Source organism: Capsicum annuum, chromosome 5 (genome assembly GCF_002878395.1).
Source record: "Capsicum annuum cultivar UCD-10X-F1 chromosome 5, UCD10Xv1.1, whole genome shotgun sequence".
In the NCBI taxonomy this organism is placed as follows: Eukaryota; Viridiplantae; Streptophyta; class Magnoliopsida; order Solanales; family Solanaceae; genus Capsicum; species Capsicum annuum.
In genome coordinates, this window is record NC_061115.1 from 141,141,874 (window position 1) to 141,154,354 (window position 12,481).

Sequence of the window (12,481 nt, forward strand, 5' to 3'; positions counted from 1 at the left end):
TAATTTTTCTAAAAGCTTCTCTATTTTTAAATGGTCTTCGCATAATTGTTTTAATTATAAGTATAAGTAAATTGTTTTAACTCTAAATCTATTTTAATTCTAACAACTCTTTTAACATATATCTCTTCCGTACTTTTTAAATTACTGTGCTCTGATACCATTTGTAGGGGGGTGCGCGGATTTAATAGGTATAATAGATTTGGTAGGTTAATTTGGATGCGAAGAAAGATATTATAAGAAAAGAAAAAGACATAAGAAATATAAGAAATATAAAAAATCAAAATATAAATATAAAAAACCAAGAAAAAGATATTATGTAAAAAATTATAAACATAAGAGACCATATAGAAAAAAGAAATCTATAAAAGAATGTACTTGTTATAATTGTGGAAAGTTAGGACATGTTTCTATAATTAATTTCATTATTTAGATTTTCTTGATTTTCTCTAGTTTGTCTAATATATTCTAACATTTTTTAATTTGAATAATATTCTTCTGGGTAAATTTTTTCGTATAACTGTTCTAGATAATTTATAGTTTCAATTTCGTAGTCTATTACTTTTTCTAATATTATTTTCTTAATATCTATAATTTCCATTGGAGTATATTTATCTAATTAACTGAGTATATTTTTTTTTTTTGTGGAATGGAGAGAGTGAGATTTGCTTCAAAAGAAGGCTTTGCAGGCTTGCTTTTTGCAATGCCCTCTGCCTTTGTATTTATATAACGAATTTACATGAAAGTCAAAAAAGTGGAGTCTATCCCCATCTAACTTTTCCTAAATTTCTAAGCTACGTAAATTTTCTTACAATGTTGAAACTAAAATCTAACTAACAAGGTAAAGTAACTGAGCTCTCTAGAAGTACATAATGTACTGTCCCTACTCTTTAGATATTTTGTACTTATTTTTAATATTTAATTAATTTGGAACTTTTGAATTGGGACCACATTACTTTTAAAATTTAAAATTTACTTTGAATAAAATAATGTTGGATACTTAGGGACTTATATAATACAATATCATAAAATTGGAATAATTATTGAAAATAATTATTTTATGTTTTTTTAAATATATAATTAGGTTCTTATATATTCAAAAATTAAATATAATTAGTGTGGATTTATTTTAATTACTTTGTATGGATGGAATTTTACCTTATTTTTTTTCAACAGATGAATATAATTAGTGTGGATTTATTTTAATTACTTTGTAATGGTGGAATTTTACCTTATCTTTTTTCAATAATTACATATAATTAGTGTGGATTTATTTAAATTACTTTGTAAGGGTGGAATTTTACCTTATTTTTCATTTAATAACTTTAATAATGAATTAAATATCCCATCTTTTATATAATACAAAAAAATATTAACCAAATTGTATTAATGAATATTGTACACTTAAACATATATTTTTTATGACAATTTAAATTTTTATTTAGTCATATCAACTTAGTTTATGTAGGATTGGTGGTAGATTAGGCATATTAAAAAATAATATGATAATAGAACTGATTTACTGTATAATGATTTTACATCCTTATACAAAACTCATTGTCTAAAATAATTATTTAGTAATACATTAATATTTTTCACGCAATGTGCAGGTAATTTTACTAGTTATTGATGGTACTTGGTGTATAACCAATAGTACTAGTTACATCAACTGATCTTGTCACCTTTGATCGACCAATAGAGTGGATCTTACTGCTAGGTATGCCAGACTGCAATGAAGGATAAAAATTCAAAAATCAAGATACACTAAAGACTCATAATTTACACAAGCTATAACAAAGTAAGAGACTTACATTCAGGAATTTGAAGCCATTTTCAGCTTAGAACACACTCATTTCCATTACTCTTTGCCTTTTTAATAAAGTTGTGTTATCTCTATCACTACCCATTCCTCTTTTAGTAGTACCAGCCATTGAAGATAATACAAAATAATCAGAAGGTGCAGAAAAGGATGCTGAAAAAATAGTAGGTGCAAGAGGCGCTGTAGGTAAGGAGGTGCACTAGGAGCTATTGATGTTACTTTTTTTGGTGTCTTTCTTTTTTGTTTTTTTATTGAGGTGATACACTAATGACTTCTGATGGATTTTTCTATACATATAAAAAGAATGTTATAAAAACTATTGAGCTAATTAGTACTAAATTCAAGTGTAATATTACCTTTGGTCTACCTCTTCCCTTGCCTGAACCAACACTCTTTTCTTGAGGAGGTTCATTATATGTTTCTAGTGGAGTTTAATACATATAAAAAGAATGTTAAGAAATTAGAGAAGTTATAAAATTTATCTTTGGTCTGTCTCTTCCCCTGCCTGAACCAAAACTTTTTTCTTGAGATGGTGCATTACATGTTTCTGGTGGAGTTTTCCACATATAAAAAGAATGTTAAAAAATTAGATAAGTTTTAATATACTACATTCAAGTGTAAATATTACCTTTGGTCTACCTTTTCCCCTGCCTGTACGAGTAACTGTTGTTACTAATGGTGCACTTGGTTCTGCTGACGGTGTACTTTGAGGACACCCTCTCTTGTTGTGGCCTCTAACATGACACAAACTACATGTCATTGCTAGTCTACTTTTAGGCAATTTTCCTGATTTCTTTGTTTCTCCAGATTCCTTCCTCCTAACCTTAGATGGCTTGCCAAGCATGCTTGTGATTTCAGGTGGTGCAACAATAATGTTTAAAGAAACTAGCCATATTTCCATATTTGTTACTGGTTCAAGAACATTGGCATAAGTCCTCAAGTATGTTTCCTTACTATAGAAGTTATCAAAATAGTCATACAAAGGGTACTTCTTGAATAACAATGCATCCACAACATGTGCAAATGGTATGTACTTTAATTGCCACACCCTAAAACTACAAGTCCTCTTGACAATATCTACTTTGTGTTAATAAGAACTTTCTTTCACTTCAACTTTGGCCACTCCATTAAAATCAATGGTACAATCCATAGACCTGTTTATGTTCTTCTCTAATATCATTAAGCACATTGGAGAGTAATTATAATTCTAAGTACTTCGAAACTCCCTTAGAATGCCTATTCTTGTCATCATCTTTACTCTGATTTTTTCAAGCATAGTAATGATGGTATTGTGCCTAGCTACCAAGATCCATGCATTAAAACTGCTATATGTAGTTTTGATGATGAGCAACTAGGGTCTCTGAAAGTTCATAGTACAGTACATCTGGCATGTATGACTGCACAATTTGGTCCTCTTATGTAACAACTTGCAGGTGCTTCTTGTACTAATTAGGATAGCTGGTCTAATGATATTTCATCCCTAATTATCACTCATCTATAAAAGAAAAAAGACGCTTCTTCATCAAGTAAGTTTTGGGAATTAAAAAGAGTGAAGAGAGGCAGTAAAAACTCCAATTCAACACTGCTTAAGTATTGCTTATGTTCTTATCTTTGAAATATGCTTAAAGAGTGAGTGAGTGTTCTCGAGTGCTGATTTGTAATTAAACTACTCATGCTTTAAGAGTAGTGTTTTATTTTATTGAGAGAAGTTCTTAGGTAGAGTTACCTAATCTTGTTGCTGATTAGAGTTAATCAGTGGAGAGAGTCCTTGGCATAGTTGCCAAGATGAGCTTGTAATAGAGTTATTACATACGAAAGGAGCCTAGAGTTAAGCTGAAGTCAAGGCTGAAATCAAGAGGTTTATTATAGTGGATTTCATTGGCACTTGTGAGGGCAATCCGTGATTTTTACCTTCCTTGATCAATGGGGTTTTCACGTAAAAATTTTGTATTTTTACTCTTATTGTACTGTCTTTTGATTCCTGGGTACTTTACTATATTTTGCTTGTGATTAACTTTGAGGGACCTGGTTCCTCACTTACGGTGCAACCCCCAAAGGTTCAACAATTGGTATCCGAGAAGGACCACTCTAAAAGGTTCACACCTAAAGTGTCTTGGCTAGAATGATTGCTCCACCTAATCTAGATGAAGGGCAATCTACTACTAGACCACCAAGATTCAATGGGAAGTATTATGGGTGGTGGAAAACTAAGATATTTGACTTAATTATGGCTGAAGATAGTAAATTGGTGGACATAATCTTTGATTGAACTCATGTTCCTATTAAAGAACTAAAAGAAGGAGAAATAACTAGAATGGTTTTTAAAAGCAGAAAAGAGTATGATGATGAAGATTGAAGAAAAATTAAGAAAAATTACTAAGACAAGAAATTGCTAGTTTGTAGTATAGGGCTTGATAATATAATAGGATCTCAACTTGTAAAAATACCAAAGAGATCTGGGATTACTTGGGACTACACATGAAGATACTACTAATGTGAAAGATTTACTCAGTATGAAAGCTTTACCACGAAAGAAGATAAAACTAGCCAAGAAATACATACAAGATTCACTTCAATCACAAATGGGCTTCATTACTTGGGAAAGGTGATTCTAGTGTATAAGAAAGTGAGAAAGATTCTTTGTGTTCTTTCTAAGTCCCGGGAGAGCAAAATGGATGCTATAACTGAAGATAGAAACTTGAAGACCCTCACTATGCATGAACTAATAGGAAATTTAAAGACTCATGAGCTCAAGAAGCATCAAGAGCAAGGGAAGCAGAAAGTGAGTAGAGAAAAATATCTGGGATTGAAGGCTTTAGAACATAATTCAAGTGAAGAAGAGACTGATGTTTCCAATTTGGAAAATAAAATTGTTAGAGCAATGAGAATAAGTGGTCAATTCCTAATAAGAGAAAGCAGTAATAGCAAGGGAAGAAATGTTGAGGTGTGATACAAATGTGGAAGTCCTAAACATTTTATTAAGGTCTTTCCAGTGAATAAGATGGATTATCAAGATTACCTCAAGACTGAAAGTGGTAAAAGAAAACACAGGGACTAGGTCCCTACAAAATCAAGAAGAAAGACTGCAACTGAGTATACAGTAAAGCAAGCTTGGCAACATGGGGATCTTCTTTCATTGAATCTGATGAAGATGAGAAGTCTAGAGATGTTTCTATGCTAGTAGTAGAAGAAAGTTCAGTTATCTATGATTCCCTATTTGCATTCATAGAAAACACAAAAGATAAAGAAGAAAATGAGGTAACCCTTTATGATATTAAGGAGAATTGAGATAATTACTAAGCTAATAAGATAAAGAGGCTTGCTAGTGTATTGATAGACTATGCATGTGAACTAACTGCTGAAAAAAATACATTAGAGGAGAAAGTAGAGAATCAAGAACAAGAGTTGATTACTTTAACTTTCTGAATGTTTGAAACTGAAGAGATGTTCACAAAGATAAATCCAAAAATCTGAGTTTGATGAAGAGTGTAAATGGTGTAAATAGTAAAGGAAGGAAGGAAGCCTCAAGGATTTAGATTGATCTTGAGGAGAAATTGAAAAATTCACAAAAATACCTTATGTCAGCATTTCATAGGAATGAAGAGTTAGAGACGGACCTGGTCTGCTTGAAAAAGAAGAGTTGAACAAGTTTTTTAAGTGGAATACTTCCTTACTGATCCATTCTAACTTGAATAGTCAAGGTGTTAATGATGATAGAGGTCTGGGATATCAAAGAAAACTCCAACCTATTGAGTCTAAAGGAAAGGTGGCTCATGATGATAGAAGCAAAGGGTACAAACTCTTGTGAACTCATTACGGAATAGATGGACATTTGAAATAAGGATGCCAATACTGACGTAAAGAAAAATTAAGGAATACTGAATACACTCAATAAAAGAATGCATATCCTAAGGGTTTTAAGTCTATAAAAAAGGTGAAGAGAAAGCTATCACTACCTAGACGGGCTAAGAAGAATTTGATTACACCATTATCCTCCTATTGGGAACTCAAACTTAAGTGGGTTCCCAAATCCAACTTACGATCATGATTTTAGGCATGCGAAGGGGATTGGAATCAAGAATAGGTCGTTGATTAAGGGGGTTCAAATCCTGATGATGGAAGGTCTAACTATGTTCACTCTTTCAAGAAACTTCAAGATAGAGATGTCTCATTTTAAAATAGATGATTTCAAGGGACCTAGTCCCTAGGAAATTCATCTTCGAAGAAGAAGCTTCAATAGAAAGAAAAAAATATGAATCAATGTCTCTTCCAAAATTGGGATATTTCAAGGAGAAAATTATCCATGATTTGTAAGACCCCACAAAATTCTCTCATAGTCTGAGCCTTAGAGCGTGTTCAGTAAAGTGTTAATCCATCCCTAAAAGGTTGAGAAGTGTCTTCCCAAGTGAGAAGTATTTTAAACCATGTAGAATTTCCCTAATATTGACTCTTTGTCATGTAGAGAATTGAATAAGCTTTTTTTCGATACCAAATTCACCCAAATCCGATACTCGAGCGAAGAGTTAGAGCCATTTTAGTGAGACAGTGTGCCACCTGACACTTTAGCACATCGCGGAGCCAGCCAAAATGGCAATCGTCAAAATCCAGTGTGCCTCCATGATTATGGCACATTGCGCCAAGGCTTAATTTCAGAGTTTTCAATTTCCAGTGCACCAACGTGATTCCACCGTCTCGCAATGCCTTCCCAGTTTACAAACAAGGTGTCAATGCGATTTCCACTGCGTCGCGCTATCAAGCAGTTTCCCGATTGTCCAATTTTCAGTGAGATGGTGTGATTCTACCGCGTCGTGCCAGCATGTAAAATTGGGAATTTTTTAGTTTAATTCCAGAGGTGAAAAGGGTAATTTTGCTACCCCTATATATACTCCTTAACACAGGATTTGACCTCATTTTAACCTAAAAATACTAGTTTTCTCTCAAAGTTGTTCAATAATAAGAGCTAGGGTTTCTACAAAATCAAAACCCTTCCTTCTTCTTCAAGAGAAATCAAGAAATCAAGAATCTCTCCAAGATCTTTCATGAAAGAGTTTCTCTAAGGTATGGAGATGTTGATTCTTGGGTCCCTTTCATCCAAGAAGCTCAAAAATCCTTTTCTAAATTTCAAAGATCTTATGTTTATGAGTTTTCAAGATTCATGTGGGTTGAATTGATGTTCATGCTATTATTGAGTTGTGATTCATGTTTGTTTACAAGGTTTTCAAGCTTTGACCCTAGTAAATGATATTCATGTGATGTTCATAATAAACCGTCTTCAAGTTTCTTGTTAAGTGATGTGTTCATGTCAATTAAGTGTATAAATTGTTGAATAAGCAAAGTATGATCTCCATATGTTTGATAAAATGCTTATGTGAAGAAATTAGAGCCATTATAGCATGTTGACTAGAAATCCTTAATTGTGTGCAAGCTCATGCATGACAAGTATTTATTGAAAAGCCTTAGTGAATAAATTATGACATGATAGCATGAAATTCCCTAATTATGTGCTCTTTGATACATGCTAAGACTTTACTACATGCTAAGTGTTTAATGCAAGACCTTGTTGAATGGAGTATGAACCAATATCTTATCTCCCTACACTATCACATGTTTATGATTTTTAAATGCTTGAAGAGATGCTTTAGTAATTCTGAAGGTGAATGAATGTCCATGGTTTTAATAATTCAAGAATGGTTGTTCTTTACTTTTATGTTATGGAGTCCTAGGGGTATTTATACCCAACAATTTAGCTACAGTCTAGAGCCCATGTCAGTTTTCATGATAATCTCAGTCAATCCACAGTTCTCAGAACTCAATGAGTTATAGAACTTTGTACTCTCAAACAGATACATAACTTAAGTAATCTCAGTAATCTCCATAGTCTTATTATAGCTAGTAATCTAGCCTCAGTTCTGTATTCAGCTTAGATCTAGTTGTATTCAAGTGTTCAGTTCTGTCCTCAGTTATATTTGAGTAATGTATCCCAAGCTCAGTGTCGTTTAGTCAGATAACAAGATTCAGTAGTATTCCGTCAGATACAAAACCAAGTAAATTCAGCTTAACTTAGTCAGATCATTTGAGAAACATGATCAATATCAGATTTAGCTTAGTTTACGTTCAGTGAATCTTTCAGTTGGGAGTAGAAGCTAGCATTGAGCGAGGGCAGGGATGGTGGCTCCCTGTCAGAGAGGAAGAATTGTTAGGAGCAATCCTTGAACCCCAAAACTGCGTAGACAGTGCAAGATGCAGGAGTCACCCATCAGGAAAGGCTGGTCTGCTGCTAGATAGGCTTGACTATTGTACTGCCTTAGGATTGACTTTCAGTGAGAGTCACCCATTAGAGAGGCTTGACCAGAGAGGTATTTACTCGTGGCATGGTATTGACACCCTTCTAATTAGGGTTACAGGTTGGACCCTACCAGTTGAGATTCAGGGTATGTCGATTAAGTGACTACTTCCTATAGTTGTAGTTTCAGTATCAATATTTAGAGTAGAACTCAGAAATTAGGACTATCAGATACAGTCATCTATCTCAGTGAGGAACTTAGATAGTTCCATTGACTCATGGACCACCGACTAGATAGTCATGGTTCCACATAAAGCTGTTGAGTAATCTCATTATCAGATCCAGAGATGACCCGCTAGATCTTGATCTCAGTCTCAAATTTAGTTGAGTATTCTTATTTTCTGATTTGGAGATCTTTCATTAGATATGTTTGATCTCAGATATAATCTTTACTTATCATTGATAGTAGATTTTAGAATCACCTATTAGAGAGGTTTGATCTCTGATGTAGTCAGTCAAGAGTAGAAAGCTTAGAATTTAGTCATTGATATGAGTAGATTCAGTTAATCAGTTTTAGTATCATTAGTTTTTGAGATCACTCTCTAGATAGGACTGATCTCAACTCCAGTACTCAGTTATTAGTATCAATTGATTCAGTGTTCAACATCTCAGTCATTAGTAGTGAGTTCAGATGGCAATAAGTAGTATTCGAGTTTTAGTATTTTGAGTCATGATGATTTTAGTTATAGTTTATGCATTCATTTATGGGTTCTCATTCAGTACTCTTATGATTATTCAGTTAAGTAATTATTCATGCATGAGCCCTTACATTTAGCCTTTCCTCATCTTCATACTCGGTATATTCCTGTACTGACGCATTTCCGCTATGGTGTTTTATCTGACACCATAGGTTTGCAGGGATGAGATCCAGAGTACCCTCAGTAGCTTTGTCCCAGTTAGCAATAGTAGACATAACAGTGAGTCCTCTTTAGTCGAGGATGATCCTTATTTTTATTATTATCATATCAGATTTAGTTTAATTTTAGTAGACAAAGTTAGTTGGGGACATATCCTATCAACTCCATAGTTCAGACAATTTAGAGGCTTTTCAGACAGATATATCAGTATTCAGTTTTCAATTTTGAGTATTTTTAGATGTTTTGAACCTTATGGCCAGTTTTTACACTTATTATTTATATTACACAGTGTTTAGGTACAGATATTCGTAGAGGGTTGGCTTGTGGTCCTTCGGGATCATGAGCACTGTATGATATTCTGATTCCAAAAAATTGGGTTGTTACAAACTTGGTATCAAATCCTAAGGTTCAACAGTGTCCTAGAGAGTCTGAAAAGTCGTATCTAGTAGAGTCTTATGCATAGGTGTATTGCGCACCACATTTATGTACAAGAGGCTATAAGATTTTTTAGGAGAAGTTTCCCTTCTTTCATTATTCATGTTGTGTGAGTGAGCATGAGCTCAAGTTAATCCTCAATCTAATCCACCTCTTTCTTCTATGTACAGAGTATGCCTCCTCACAGAGATAATGCCCATAGGGTTGATGACTAGCCACCTCAGCCAGTAGATCCTGAGAATAAAAATGTATCACATGCAGAGTTTTGGGCAGCTTTTTAGGCGCTAGCCCAAATTGTGACTAATGTTCAGGGACAGGCTGTGGCCTCACCTGAGCATGATGGGGGTTTAGCCATAGCCAGAATTAGAGATTTCATGATAATGAACCCGCCAGAGTTCTATGGGTCAGTAGCATGTGAGGACCCACAACTTTCTCTAGAAGAGGTGAGGAAGATCTCCCAGATTATGCATATTTCTAAGGAGGAGAATGTAGAGTTAGCATCCAAAAAGATGAAGGATATTGCTCATGATTGGGTAGTGATGTGGAAGGAGGGTAGAGGGGAGGGTGTAACTCTCGTGACTTGGCAAAAGTTTCAGGATACCTTTCTAGATAAGTTTTTCCCACTAGAGATGAGGAAAGCTAAGGTAGAAGATTTCATAAACCTAAGGCAAGGCTCCATGATAGTGAAAGAGTATTATCTTAAGTTCAACCAGTTAGCTAAGTATGCTCCTGACTTAATAGCTGACCCTAGAGAAAGTATGAATAAGTTTGTGACTGGTGTATCCGGGTTAGTATTGAAAGAGTATAGGGCTGCTATGCTCAATAGAGATATAGACCTTGCTAGGCTGATGAGGCATGCACAACAGATTAAGGCAGATAAGATGAAAGAAAGAGAGAGAGTGAGTAATAGAGCCAGAACAGGTAGTTATGGTTTCTTTCAGGCAGGGTCCCAGGGTGGTAGCCATTTTCAGCAAAGTCAAAGATTTACAGTCCCAGCTCCATCCTCAGCTAGTGTACCCATACTGAAGTTGGGGATGTCAGTTATAATGAGGCACCAGGTTCTTAAGCCATGAGTAGTATAGTGGTGATCGTACCTATCCACTTTGTGAAGAGTATGGCAACAGCCACCTAGGTGTGTGTAGAGTCTGCAGTGATGTGTGCTTTGGGTGTGGTAGTCCAGGCCACAGAATGAAAAGTGTAGAGTGCTAGATCAGAGAGATAGAGAGTTTAATCAGTAGGGTGCCCCTTCCTGTGCCAGTAATGGTCAGCGTCAAAACAGACTTTATATGCTTTAAACCCACCATGATCATGAAAGGTTCCCTGATATAGATTCGGGTATGTTATGAGTCCTTCATCTTTATGATATGAATTGTTAGATCCTTTTCTCCCATTTTGATCTTATATGTTAGTATGGGTCATGCATTAGTTTCAGATCTTAGTTGATTAATCATGACCCAGTTTGTAGGTGCCCCGTGCACCGCCCTAATATTTCAGCAAAGTGTGTTTAGAGGGACATAGAGTCCCAAGGGGGAGATACCCCATGATATTGCAATTCTTTCATGTCCTTAGACTCATTAGTTGCATTTTTAGACTCTCCTAACGAAGTTAACATCAGTTATCATTGCATAGCCATTCATGCTTTCGAGAGTCAATACAGTAAGACATTCATGCATTAGATATGCATGTTTAGTAGAAAGAGTTTAGTTTTTCAGTGTATTCAGTCATGCATTCATGAGAATAACTCAGTTACACATTCATTCATCAGATATGTAGGTCTATTATGAGAATTGAGCTTATGAGTAGCTTCAGTCGAGTATTCCATGCATCAGATATGGATGTCTAGTATGAGAGTTCAGAATATTAGTAGTTCCAGTTGCATAATCATGTTTCAGATACTACCGTTCCTTGAGTAAGTTTAATCGATCAGTATTCTTAGCCTATCAAGTGACATTTGAGGATGAATGTTTCCAAGGGGGAGATATTGTAATACCCTGCAAAATTCTCTCATAGTCTAAGCCTTAGATTATGTTCAGTAAAGTATTAATACGGCCCTAAAAGTTTGAGAAGTGTCTTCCCAAGTGAGAAGTATTTTAAATCGTGTAGAATTTCCCTAATATTGACTTATTGTCATGTAAAGAATTGAATAAGCTTTTCGCCGATACCAAATTCACCCAAATTCGACACTTGGACGAAGATTTAGAGCTATTTTAGTGAGATATGTGCCACTTGACACTTTAGCACATCGTGGAGCCAGCCAAAATAGAAATCGTCAAAATATAGTGAGCCTCCGTGATTACGGCGCGTCGCGCTAAGGCTTAATTTTAGAGTTTTCAATTTCCAATGCACCAACTCAATTCCACCGCATCGAGGTGCCTTTCTAGTTTGCAACCAAGGTGGCAACGCAATTTCCACCATGTCGCGCCATCAAGCAGTTTCCCGATTGTCCAATTTCCAGTGAACTAACACGATTTCATCGCATCACGCCAGCATGTAAAATCAGGATTTTAGTTTAATTCTAGATTCAAAAAGGGTCATTTTTCTACCCCTATATATACTCTTTAACATGGGATTTGGCCTTATTTTAACCTTAAAATACTAGTTTTCCCTCAAAGTTGTTCAAGAACAAGAGCTAGAGTTTCTAAAAAATCAAAACCCTTCCTTCTTCTTCAAGAGAAATCAATAAATCAAGATTCTCTCCAAGATCTTTCAAGAAAGAATTTCTCGAAGCTATGCAAATGTTGATTCTTGGGTCCCTTTCATCGAAGAAGCTTAAGAATCCTTTTTTAAATTTCTAATAGCTTGTGCTATACTCCAATTTTCTAATAGTCTCTCAACTCAAAATAGGACATCTTATCTACATCAATATCCTAAAATTCAGTAATTTTTCCACCATTATTGTAACGCCCTAAGTCTGTACCCCAAACACTACACAAAGTTGATAATCCCGAAGGACCACAAGCCAACCCATGACTGGTACCTACTATAATAACTGAATAATAATATAGTATATATGCAGAAAGTAGGCAAAAA

The 12,481-nt window shown here is 34.8% G+C and overlaps 1 pseudogene; it reads right to left on the reverse strand.

Annotated features, from left to right (window-relative positions):
* LOC107871844 overlaps positions 1-12,481 on the reverse strand; it is a 57,935-nt pseudogene that overhangs the window by 10,701 nt on the left and 34,753 nt on the right.